We start from the raw sequence: 12,098 nt of genomic DNA, 5'->3' as shown, positions 1-12,098 counted from the left end.
GTTGCTACCCTACCCTGCAGTTCTTCCTTTTTGCACAGGAAACCAACCAACCAACCATTTGTACCAATCATCCCCTTCTCTCCATCACTCCTGGGTGGCTCGCCAAGTCTGTTACTCACGGGTTTTCGAACCCAAAGCTCTGGTAACTTAACTGGTTCTTGTTAGGTTGTGTAAGGAATAAATTAATGGGGACGCAGCTAGTTTGTTTCACAAATGATTGGCACAAATGAGTGCTTTCCCCTAAAACGACTGTATATATCGTTAGTAATATAGGTGCTTCATGCTGCCAAGCTTCAGGACAAGGATTAATCACACACAAGTTCAATCGAAGGAGGAAGCTTTAATTGGCTTTGAGGTTGCTTTTCAAACACGAGCAATCATTTGGTTTTGACACTGAAACTGTTTAACAGATCAGTGCGGATCACACGGCCTGGCTGAAATTCTGGGATTGAGGTTCACATATTAATGGACAGCTGCCTCTGTGGGTTCCTGTTTTAGGATTTATGAGGGTTGGTGATCCGTTGCATTCATTTCATCGGTTGGCTAAATTGGTAACATGATTTCAATGCAATAGCATTGTCAATACATTGATTTACTGATTTTTGACTTTAATGTCAGTGTGTTCACCCAACGGTTAATGTAGTCTTGGATAGAGCAGTTTAGACTTAGCGATGTGTGTTCTTGATTTTGAAGTTTTGGTTTTTTTCAGTTTAATAAAATGTATAAAGGGGGAATCTGGAGCTATTTCTTCCAATAAGCAATGTGGGCCAGAATGGCTGAAAATCAGGGTGGAGATCATAGAATATCAGGGTTGGAAGGGACCTCAGGAGGTATCTAGTCCAACCCCCTGCTCAAAGCAGGGCCACTCCCCACATTTTTACCCCAGTTTCCCCAAATGGCCCCCTCAAGAATTGAACTCACAACCCTGGGTTTAGCAGGCCAATGCTCAAACCATTGACCTATCCCTTTTCCCTCTCTTAGTGAGTCACGTGAATTAACTCTTTGGTTCTCACAGGGGAGCAACCAAAAGGAGCATCCATCTCTGCTCCAGCTGTAACGAGGACCTCTGGGCATCACAAGGGACAATGGGCTCCCCCTCCTAGGTTTTGGGGAATTGGGTGGGGTAGAGTGGATGAGTGAGATGGGGTCAGTGGGATGGAGAGAGTCTCTGAATAGTGGCAGGTGATGGTGGTTTGCTCTGCCGTCTCCGTCACGGCTAGGGCCAGCCTGTGCCCCACGCGGGCTACCTATATCTGGTCAGGCCTTGAGGGTCTTATATGAAGGGTTGTTAATGGTGGTGAAGAGTCTGTACGGTTCAGCGAATGTGCTGGCAAAGTGAATGCCTGTGTGTTAACGGGGCATTGCAGAAAAAAAGGCAGAGTTAAGGTTAGGTGGAAAACCTTAACTATGCATTTCCTGGGTTTCAAAAGGCAAATGGATGTGTGTGATCAGCAAAACGGGGCCTTTAGATCTGCCACACAGACTTCTGTCTGCTCAACTAATGGAGAAGCAGCAGTAGTAGGTTGTTATCCTGTATGTAGACTGAGCATTAGAGTGGGGACGAGACTCACACTTTTCCAGGGAATTTCACAACTATTTGCTCCCAGCAGGGGAATGTAGAGAGTGCACTACCCAATCCCAGCTCAGTCCCTATGGAACACCAATAATTCCCATTGGCCCCTCGGCTCCTAACTCCCTTCCACCCTCAGTAGTTCCTGGTTCGCTCCTCTCTGCTCCTCACCCCTTTGCACTGGGATCAGGATGCTTATTCGTAATAGTCTTCTTGGTGCCAGCAGTGGGATCATGATGAGCACCGGAGAGACAGACTCCTTCCTCTCAATGCTGATGCTCGGAACCACAGCAAACTCTGGTGTCATGTCCATGGCTGCAGCATAGAGAGAGGCCAGTGGGATGAGAGTAAAGGAGGGGGGTGGAAGTGAGACAGCTTGGGGTGGGGGTGGGGGTGGGGATCCTCTCTCTTTCCTTTTCTCTCCACTTCCTGTTCTTTTCTTTCCCTGCCAGGATGGTGGCTTTTACAACAGATGATAAAATTACTGAGATCGTAGGAACCTTTGGAGCAGAAAGCGCCAGGAGGACACTGCTCTTTCATGATTTTAAAGCTAATTTCATGATTTATGGTGAGCCTGAGTCATCGTTTTTGAACGTTTGGAGTTGGCATTATTGTGAAAATGATTTGAAAGTGTCAGTTTCACTCCTGTTGGAAGTCAGTTTCGAGTCTATTGTTTGTAGTTGGGAAACACCTGTAGAACCCAGGAAGGTGCAGGATGAACTGACAGGACCCTGCCCTGGTAGAGTGTTTCCAGAAGTTAAATGATCTATTCCAAGCTTTGGGAATGGTGAAAAAAAAAAGTGATCGAAAGTCATCTGGCTTTTTTTCTGCAATTGTTGCATTCGAGAGTTAGTAACAAAGTAAGAATAGATATTAAAATTTTAAACCTACCCAGTGTCCCTTAAGGAGGGAGGGATCGCTCAGTGGTTTGAGCACTGGCCTGCTAAACCCAGGGTTGTGAGTTCAATCCTTGAGGGGGTCTTTTAGAAATCTAGGGATTGGTCCTGCTTTGAGCAGAGGGTTGGACCAGATCAGTGGTTCCCAAACTGGAGTTCACAAAATGTTACAGGGGCTTCTCAGGAAAAAAATTCCCCAACAGCAGACAGTGCTGTTGTTAGGGATCCCTGGCAGCCCAAAGCCTCAAGATCAAAGCCACCATCTCTATCACACTGAGGAGAGTTAAACTTCAAGACTCCTTATACGAAATGGAAAAGGAGGTGGATATTTTTGGCTCTTTTTAAAATGAAACAGGCAGCGAGGATTGTTTTTAAAATGATGATGAAGAACAAATTTAAGATTTGTTGTGAGGCATGTTGTTTGCCCGGCCATCTCAAGACCTGAATGCTTGACTATGAGGAACTCTTGCTGGAGGATTCTCTGCACTTTGAGGTCTTCAAACCATGATTTGAGGACTTCAATCTCTCAGACATAGGTTAGGGGGTTGTTACAGGAGTGGGTGAGATTCTGTGGCCTGTGTTGTGCAGGAGGTCAGACTAGAGGATCATAATGGTCCCTTCTGACCTTAAAGTCTATGAGTCGGCTTCTTAAATCCCTTCCTGCTGTTTCACGTCTGATACTCCTTGATGAAACACAGGAGCCTTGTCTTACAAGGGGCTAATTCACGGCGATTCAAGCTACGACAGTGAGCTCTTGGCAGAGTGTCACCGTTGTCATAATGGAATAAAAATACTGGAATGATAATTAATTAATAATAAATAGTGTGTCATAAGCATGTCATAAAAACAAAGTTGATCTTTCCAAGCTCACTGCGTTTGTAATTTAGACTCCGGTAAAGGAGAAAATCCCTGGAAATGTTCATTTTTAGGGGGGGGTCGTGAGACTTGACATTTTAGTGAAAGGGGTTCAAAAGTTGTTAAAGTTTGGGACCCACTGGACGAGGTGACCTCCTGAGCTCCCTTCCAACCCGGAGAGTCTATGACATGGCGCAAAATGCCAGAAAACAGTATTAGAGGTGAGTGGGTCTAATATTTATTGAATTTTCTTTCTTCGTATAGGAATGAGAGACAGTTCTCTTGTCAGCTCATTTCTAAGTTATCTGCAAAAAAACCCAACCCACCCCTAGAGTTTTCAGGTGCTTAAGTAGCCTTTGCAATCAGTTAAAGTTGCCCCTCCACCCCCAAAATCTGAAATGGTGCCCCTGAATTTTTGTGCAGATATCTGGCCTGGGAGATCTTTGTAAAACTGTTCCAGGTGCCAGCAACCAGTCCCTGCCTCATATAATTGGGGTATCTCCTAGAACTAGAAAGGACCTTGAAAGTTCATTGAGTCCAACCTACTGCCTTCACTAGCAGAACCAAGTACTCATTTTTGCCCCAGTCCCTAAGTGATCTCCTCAAGGATTGAACTCACAACCCTGGGTTTAGCAGACCAATGCTCAAACCACTGAGCAATCCCTCTCCCCTCCAGAATCCAACCTGGTTCCACCACTCACTGCCGTGGCCTAAACCCTGCCTCTGCCGACACAATTCCCACCTCCGGTGGCGAAACGGTAAGAATCGATGTCGGTTTCTCTGCCAGCTTGAGCGCCGTGAAAGCAGCCTCTAGCTCAGAGCAGGTGCTGGAGATCGTGGTTGGTTTCAGACCTTGGCAGTTCAGACAGCCCATTTCCTGTTACAAGCTGCAGGACGGCGGTGGTTCCAGCCGCGGGTCGTCACCGCAGCACCGAGATTATTGGTGGCTGGGTTGGGGTGGGGAAGGGGTTGCTTCTTTCTTTCCTCAGCCTGGATAAACTCAGCCTTTGGGTCCACCCCAGACCTTCCACGGAAGGACAGAGGCATAAACACGAGAGTGAGTATTTCACCGGAAGGGTGGAAGATGCCCCCGTCTCTTCTCTTTGGCCAATATTTCCCTTGAAAGGAGAGCGGGTTTTAGTGGAATTTAGTGCCCAGGCTTGGACAAGGGACACGTGTCATGGAGTGCGGGGGAGTCAGGGCCCTGCAATTCATCGGGATTCTCAGTCAGCTGGGAAAATAGGTATCTTAGATGACAGGAACACAGTCCGATGCCAAGCTTGTAGCCTGGGCCCTGACTCTGTGGGTTCATTGCACCCACTGGCAGCCAAGCTCCCTTCCCCTTCTCCTACCCCCCCCCCCCGAGCATGCAGCATCTTCGCTCCTCCACCTACCTCCAAGCGCTTCCTGCCAGGCCGCTCCGGGGGGAGGCGCAGGAATGTGGGATTTGGGGATGGAGTTGGAATAGGGGCAGGGAGGGGGCAGATTTGGGGAAGGGGCTGGAATGGGGTGGGGCCTAATGGAAGGGGTGGAGTCGGGGCAGGGCAGCAGGGGGTTGAGCACCCACTGGCGGGGGCAGAAGTCAGCGCCTGTGCTTGTAGGTAAGTATAGGAAACGGGACCCCTCAGTCAGGTCCATCTTCGGGGGTAGGGAGCCCAGACCCCTGTCTGGACCTCCCTCCGTTTCCCCAGCCAAACTGATGCCCCCTCCAGCTGTTTCAAGCAGCTGTACCTCCCCGGCTCCTCCAGTCGTCGTCCAGTTTCCCGGGCAGAAGGTGTCACCTGGCCGCAGACAGCTCCTGGGCTCAGATCACAGGCTCACATATCTTCACTCAAGTGAAGTCACCCCTGATATCCCACCGCCATCCAGCACCCATGCAGACAGCCCCAGTAAAATTCCCTCACAATATGACCAGGTCAATCCTCCCCACTCCCTGCTTCGTCGCAACAGGGTTTACTGTTCATGGATCCATGCCAAGGAAATGGTTTTTCTGTGTAAAAGTCATGAGAGAAATCACACGGCCACAGAGCTGCACCCTGGAACCCCTCTACTGTCATATCTGTGTGATCTGCACTTGAGGACTCAATGTTTCCAAGATCATGTTTACCCATCTGCACGGCAGTATAAACTTGCGTTCACATCGGTTTGCTCTAGATCTCACAGCTGTGTTACAAGTCCACCACACAGACATGCTGGAGGTTGGATCCATAGCTTGGCCTGGCTTCGCAATGTACATCAGCAGGGCTTGGACTCGGGTCACACAGAGATTCAGGCCATGACCCACTCCATTAGCTCTGTCCTAGGACCTAGGGCCTGAGAGCTTGCTGAGCCAAGTCAGATTGAATGTCTCAGCATAGACTGGGGGTAGGGGGTGTTGGACTCAACCCTCACTTGGAGCCTGGTTTAATGCTGCTTCTTCCCACTTTTAGCCATGAAGGTATTAGGGATTTATTTGTTTTGCAGGAGTCTTTGCTGATGGGCGTTTTCGCTGTTTTCTTTCCAACTATCTCACCCTGCAGTTGGCTGTCCTAGCTAGTTAATATCTAGCTGGTGGTCAGGAGCTCCCCTGTTTCTGGTAATTAAAGGGCAAAAAGCTTGGTTAATGCCTAACTAAGTTTGCCTGGTAAGATGTTGTTCCTTCTGGAACCTTGATGTCAGCAAAATCTTTTGTAAACCAGGTCGTGCACCATTAAGGTTGCCCACCCAACCTTAACTCTGCCCTTTTCCAGCAATGCCTTGTTAACACACAGGCATTCACTTTGCTGGCACATTTGCTGAACCGTACAGGCTCTTCACCCCCATTAATCACCCTTCAAATAAAATCCATCAGCTGGGCCTGACCAGGGATAGGCAGTCAGGGTGGGGCACAGGCTGGCCCTAGCCGTGATGGAGACTGCAGTACAAGAGACCGTCACCTTCCACTACTCAGAGACACTCCCCACCTCAGCGATCCCATCTCACTCATCCACTCTACCTCACCCAATTTCCCAAAATCTAGGAGGGGGAGCCCATTGACCCTTGTGATGTCCAGAGCTCCACTGTGAGAACCAAAGGGTTAATTTAGATATTGCTTCAAGGTCGACTCGCTGATCTCCACCCTGATTTTCAGCAGTTCTGGCCCATGTTGCTTATTGAAAATAGACGGCACCAGATTCCCTGTAGACATTTTTATTAAATTGGAAAAAAAATTCCAAAAATCAAGGACACATATCAAGAAGACTAAATTATTGTCTAGATCACTTGACTTACTGTGGTGAACACAGGGTCAAAAGTCAGTAAATCAATACTATTGCCCTGGAATTGTGTTATCAATTTAGTCAGATTATTAGAGTCATACAAGGGATCATCAACCCTTATAAATGCTAAATCGGGAAGCCAAGGCGGCAGCTGGCCATTCAGCTGTAAACCTATCAGAGAACTTTGCCCAGGCCAAGCAATCTAGGCTGAGCTCGTTGAATATTTCAATACGGAAACTACATGGCGGTTTGTGTTTCAACGACAACCTCGAAGCCAGTGAAAGCTTTCTCCTTCGATTGAACTTGTGCATGTGTGTGGTTAATCCATCTCCTTCCGCCCCCCCCCCCAACCCAAGAGCAGAAGTTTAACAGTTCTCATGCCACACTTTGTAGGTGTGTAGCGGGGTGGACCCCCGGCTCCTGCCCTGAGGGGTTAAAAACAACCCTGGGAGGGGGCTGTGGCTGGAGAAAGCAGCTTTTAGGCTGGGCTGATGTGGGGAAGTGGCTGCAGCTGGGGCCATGCTCCAGACAGACTCAGCTGGCCCTATAAAGGCAGAGAAGCCAGGGGCAGACATGAGTCTCCTAGAAGGAGAAGGCCTGGCTGGAGGGAGTTGAGCAGGGTACCTGAGTGAAGCAGGGCTGGGGAAAGGCTGAGGAGCTGGGGGGCTCCACCTGGAAAGCCCCAGGCTGCAGCCTAGCACTGGGCTAACGGGTACAGGGGGTTGCAGAGGGCAGCCCAGGGGTAGGCCAAGGCAGCAGGTCCAAACCCTCCTTGCCAGTGATGAGTGGCTGACACTGCAGTCTGCCCCAGGGCGCGGGGGCTAGATGGAGACTGGGCAGTAGCCATATACTGAGGCAAGGTGGGGACAGTGGGTGGGGGGTTCCCCGGGGAGGGGAGACCCTGAGAGAAAGGGGTTACTGCCAGGGGGCAGCACCCCATCTAACAGGGCACCAGGTCCAGGGAGGGACATGGGGGCCAGAGGACAGGCGGATCACAGATTGCTCCACAGCCGGAACGAGCTAATTCCCAGGAGTCACCAGCAGGAGGCGCCACATGGGGTGAGTCCGCTCGTCTACACGGTGACAGCTTAATCTGTGTGTTTGCACGGCGTGAAACATTCACTTTCAGTGATTTCACATGGTAGAGTTTTTGGCCTTCCTGTGTGGGTTATACAGGTGATCAACAGGGGGGCACGCACGGAGCCACGTTCTAATGTAATGGAAAGGTCAGAACAATATTAGGGGGCTGGCGCACATGATTTATGAGGAGAGGCTGAGGGAACTGGGATTGTTTACTCTGCAGAAGAGAAGGACAAGGGGGGATTTGATAGCAGCCTTCAAGTACCTGAAGGGGGGTCCAAAGAGGATGGATCTAGACTGTTCTCAGTGGTGGCAGATGACAGAACAAGGAGCAATGGTCTCTAGTTGCAATGGGGGAGGTTTAAGTTGGATATTAGGAAAAACTTTTTCACTAGGAGGGTGGTGAAGCACTGGAATGGGTTCCCTAGGGAGGGGGTGGAATCTCCTTCCTTAGAGGTTTTTAAGGTCAGGCTTGACAAAGCCCTGGCTGGGATGATTTAGTTGGGAATTGGTCCTGCTTTGAGCAAGGGGTTGGACTAGATGCTTTCCTGAGGTCCCTTCCATCCCTGATATTCTGTGAGTCTATGCAGCCTAATATGATGGGGAAATGGCTCCTCCAGGGACCCCATGGAGCAGAAGCTGTAGACCGTGTGGATTTTGAAACCACCTGCAATTCATTTGCTTGGGGACATGTAGTTCAAACCATTGTACTGACTCATTTGGAGATGAGTCCAGCCCACACCCTGAAAAAAGGTCGTTGTCGATCTCGCCTTAGCAAACATCTTGGCAATAGAAACCCGCTGTGGAAAATGTGTCCAGCCATTATATGAGGGTTGGAAAAATTGGATTAATTTTCATGGTGGCCTCGGACTGCTCAAGGACTGCAGAAAAAGGGAGCATTTGGGAGCCTTAGATCAACTAAATTCCATACAGGATGGGGTGGGACAGGTTTTAGAGCAAGGGTCCCCAACGTGGTGCCCACGGGCAGGCGCCCACAGGGGCATCTAAATGCACCTGCGTCCTGGCTGGCGGCCAAGCATCCACTGAAATGCCGCCGAAATTCGATGACGCCGCTTGCCACCGACAAGCGGGGTCATCAAGAGGCATCGCCATCGAAATTCGGCGGCATTTTGGTGGATGCTCAACCGCTGCCATGGTCCTTTGTCTGGCGGGCGCCAGACAACAAGGTTGGGGACTGCTGTTTTAGAAGAAAGGGAGCAGTCCCCCAAAATGAGCATCTCTGCCTCTTGCAGGGTGTTGGTGCCCTACGGAGTAATTTTCCGTGGGTCTGGCAAATTCAGCTGCAGATTATTGATGTGGTAAAGACCAGAATTTGAGATGGTATGATCCAGATACCCCCATTGGAAATTAGGAACGTTATGTGGAAAAAAATTCCACCCAGCCTTAGAGAGATTTGCAATCCTGGTAGAAAATGGTAAATGTTACCGCTGATGGAGGGTCAGGAGAAATCCCACCAGCTACAGGATGTGTGTTTAGAAATAACAGAGAGCAATTTTCATGATGCTATTAATCCATCTGCAAATGAATCTACGGTTGTGTACATGGGTGATAACTGTGTACATCACTTTCTCTTGCCACACATAATCCGTAATCTTCATGGAAATATGCTTATGATATGTAACCAAGATGAACTTCACGCAAGATGGCTCATGGGAGCTCTTATTGGAACGGTTCCGATTTACTGAACGTGTTTATCCAATCTGCATGTATCGTTTTTGTATCTGAAGCTGGGAATATGGACCGTGTCTCTGTATTTCATAGGTGCTAGGTTGGAGGAGGCCAGACAATGTTAGTGGCTGATTGAAGAAATGCACACAGGCTTAAGGAAAAAGAACAGGAGGACTTGTGGCCCCTTAGAGACTAACAAATTTATTTCGGCATAAGCTTTCGTGGGCTACAGCTCACTTCTTCGGAGGCACAGAATGGAACACACAGACAGGAGATATTTATACATACAGAGAACATGAAAAGGTGGAAGTACCATACCAACTGGAAGAGGCTAATTAATTAAGAGAAGCTATTATCAGTAGAGGAGAAAAAGTGATAAGCAAGATGGCCCGTTTCGGACAGTTGACACGAAGGTGTGAGGATACTGTAATATGGGGGAATAGGTTCAATTAGTGTAATGACCAAGCCAATCCCAGTCTCTGTTCCAACCTAAGTTAATGGTATCTAGTTTGCATATTAATTCAAGTCCAGCAGCTTCTCATTGGAGTCTGTGTTTCTGAAGCTCTTCTGTTGCAAAATTGCCACCTTCACATCAAGCTTAAGGATCAACCTGGGACCCGTGTGTAATAGAAACCTCTCAGAGCTACACAATGGGAACTGTTTGACCCAGGTCACCACAAAAAAAAGCTTTCCAGCAAAGAGGGACCATGACAACATGAAGAGGCCTCACCCGCCCTACAACAAGACACCTGGAAACACTGGAGGAACAAAGACCGACCTTTGGGAAGGGACGGTCCCAGGCTGGAAGGATTTTCAGCCTGTGTATGAAAACCTGGGAACCCCAAGGCAGCTTCCTTAAGAATCTGCCAGCCTCTTTCTCACTCAGGGTGAGAATTTGCTAATTTGCATCCTAACTGTCTAGTGTGTTATCATAACATCATAGAGCTGGAAGGGACCTCGAGAGGTCCTCTAGGCCAGTCCCCTGCACTCAAGGCAGGACAAAGTATTATCTAGACAATCCCTGACAAGTGTTTGTCCAGGCTGCTCTTAAATATCCCCAGTGATGGAGATTCCACAACCTCCCTAGGCAATTTATTCCAGTGCTTAAACACCCTGACAGGTAGGAAGTTTTTCCTAATGTCCAACCTAAACCTCCCTGTGACGGGCTGGATCACGGGAACCCCCCTGGGAGCTGCCACCTGATGTGCCAAGACTACCTCTGTCCCCTGCTTTCCCTGCCAGCTCGAGGCCCCAGCACCCTGTCTTGCTGAGCCAGACACTCCCGTCTGCTCCAACACAGACCCAGGGTCTGAATTACCTGCCCCAAAGCTGCAGATTTACAGGAGAGCAGCTCACAGAAATGTGCTTGTCCTTAGCACTCAGACGCCCAACTCCCAGTGGGGTCTAAACCCAAATAAATCTGTTTTACCCGGTATAAAGCTTATGCAGGGTAAACTCATCAATTGTCCGCCCTATAACACTGATAGAGAGAGACACATGGCTGTTTGCTCCCCCAGGTATTAACACACACTCTGGGTCAATTTATGAGTAAGAAGTGATTTTATTAAATACAGAAAGTAGGATTGAAGTGGTTCCAAGTAGTAACAGACAGACCAAAGTAAGTCACCAAGCAAAATATATATCTTTTGCATAAGGTGGGAACCCTTTGTCCCTCTGGGTTCCCACCCCCTCCTTCTCAGTGGAAAGGCAGCAGGTTAAAGATGGATTCCAGTTCAGGTGACATGACCTTCATTCCTCCTGCCCGCAAACGCAGCCATCCCATCAATCTCCCCGGTTAATGGGAGCCATCAAGATTCCAAACCACCACTAATGGCCCACACTTTGTATCATTACACCAGGCCCTCAGAGTTATAGTTCATACTTCTAGTTTCAGCTACAAGACTGGTACATTTATACAAATAGGATGACCATACTCAGTAGGTTATAAGCTTTGTAATGATACCTTACACGAGACCTTTTGCATGAAGCATGTTCCCGTGACATTAAATTCACTCATTAGCATATTTTTATAAAATCATATCAGCTGCAACGTCACACTCCCTTGCTGCAATTTAAGCCCATTGCTTCTTGTCCTGTCCTGAGAGGTTAAGAAGAACAATTTTTCTCCCTCCTTGTAACAACCTTTTATGCACTTGAAAACTGTGATCATGTCCCCTCTCAGGCTTCTCTTCTCCAGACTAAACAAATCCAATTTTTTCAATCTTCCTTCATAGCTCATGTTTTCTAGACCTTTCATCATTTTTGTTGCTCTTCTCTGGACTCCCTCCAATTTGTCCACATCCTTCCTGAAATGTGGCCTCCAGAACTGGACACAACACTTCAGCTGAGGACTAATCAAGATTACTTCTCGTGTCTTGCTTACAACACTCCTGCTAATACATCCCAGGAGGATGTTCACTTCTTTTGCAACAGCGTTACACTGTTGACTCATATTTCGCTTGTGATCCACTATGACCCCCCAATCCCCTTCTGCAGCACTTCAGCCTAGGCAGTCATTTCCCATTTTGTATGGGTGCAACTGCTCGTTCCTTCCTAAATTAAGTACTTTGCATTTGTCCTCATTGAATTTCATTCTCTTTACTTCAGACTATTTCCCCAGTTTGTCCAGATCCTTTTGAATTTTAATCCTCTCCTCCAAAGCACTTGCAACCCCTCCCAGCTTGGTATTGTCCGCAAACTTGCTCAGCGGTCCGGCTTTTGTTTATTGACTAAGGTAATCTACTTTGTTCTCTTTGCTATCCCTTGAAATCT

General features: G+C 48.3%; 1 protein-coding gene across 5 annotated transcripts in view; it reads left to right on the top strand.

Annotated features, from left to right (window-relative positions):
* LOC127039335 (zinc finger protein 501-like) overlaps positions 1-12,098 on the top strand; it is a 102,959-nt gene that overhangs the window by 17,963 nt on the left and 72,898 nt on the right. The gene's annotated exons all lie outside the window — the stretch shown is intronic.

This window comes from Gopherus flavomarginatus, chromosome 23 (genome assembly GCF_025201925.1).
Source record: "Gopherus flavomarginatus isolate rGopFla2 chromosome 23, rGopFla2.mat.asm, whole genome shotgun sequence".
Lineage (NCBI taxonomy): Eukaryota > Metazoa > Chordata > Testudines > Testudinidae > Gopherus > Gopherus flavomarginatus.
This window is presented reverse-complemented; position numbering and strand designations above follow the sequence as displayed.